Consider the following 1354-nt stretch of genomic DNA (forward strand, 5'->3'; position numbering starts at 1 on the left):
ATCAGATGCTGCAAATTCCAGCCAATGGGAAACCAGAGTCTTCTTCTTCGTTTATGCATTTAAGATACTGGTAAACATTATGGTACAATACTGCCACCTCTGGCTTCCAGAGGTAGTCACAAGTAGTCACATTTTTGTTTGGCAAATAAAAAGGGAAGTAAACTGAATTAAAGTAAATGACAACATCGAGACAATAAAAGCATAATGATAATAATACTAAATAAAATAAAATGTTTTGCCTCCTTTCAGGAACAACGCCATAGGCCTACTTCAAAGGAACAGGCCACCGTTTTTCCATACTAAGATATGTTCTTACCTGAGCTTAGACGAGTTGATGTGTACCTGTCTGGTCTTTATGTGTGCACTCAGTCACACAACACCAAGACCAAAGATGTTGATAGTATTTAGCCTCTCTTCCTCTCCTCTATGGGACCAAACGGGGTGAAGTTAGAAGCGACCAAGCTCTGCATGTTTTCCCTATTTAAACAGGGTAACACCTTAGGAGCTCTTCAACTTCCACGCAGTATTATCTTCAGAATTCTTTAGGAGTGAAAATATTACTGCACGGACGTCGAAGTGCTAGTAAAGTGTTCTTACGCCTTACAATATAGCACCCCTTTTTATCCGCTTTGAAAATCGGTATGTTAAATTTTGTGTAACTAGACTTGGATCGTGTAACTACTCACGTTACTGTATTTAAATAGGGGAAATGTGGAGGAGTTTGGTCACTTCTAACTTCACCCTGTTTGGCCCAATAAAGGAGAGGAGGAGGAGGGGACTGAGGGCACGCACAAATGGCTTCACAATGGCTTTAAGCATCATACAAATGCCAGGAGTGGAACTTTAAGATCCTACACCGTTCAGTCGATTTGGATGTAAATAGCCTCAAATTAAAGCTGTAAGTCTGCAGTTTAACTACATATTTTTTTTATTTATAATCCATTGTGGTGGTAAATAGGGCCAAAAACATAAGAAATGACTTAATGTCCCAATATTTATGGACCTGACTGTACCTATTATTAGCTGAATTTGATATTTGTCTGTGTTCTTTGCGTCTACATTTCTGCTGATTGAAGCAGCTTTTTTCGTCTCATAGAAATCCTCCTATAGACTTTGAGACACCAAGGAAATAAATAAATAATGTTAATAACTAAAACAAAACAATAATGTGAATACTTTGGTGAATGAAAACTGCACCACATTCTCATAACTTCCTGTGCATCTCAAACCTCCACGCCCTCATCGCATCCGCTCCAGTTCCTGTCTTCCAAATATGCAGCCCATAAAGTGGAGAAGGAGCACTCTCCTGGATGTGCGCGCTGGGTCCTCTGGGGGTAGAGTGGTCTCTTTAACA

This window comes from Gobius niger, assembly GCF_951799975.1.
Source record: "Gobius niger genome assembly, chromosome: 15".
Classification (NCBI taxonomy): Eukaryota; Metazoa; Chordata; class Actinopteri; order Gobiiformes; family Gobiidae; genus Gobius; species Gobius niger.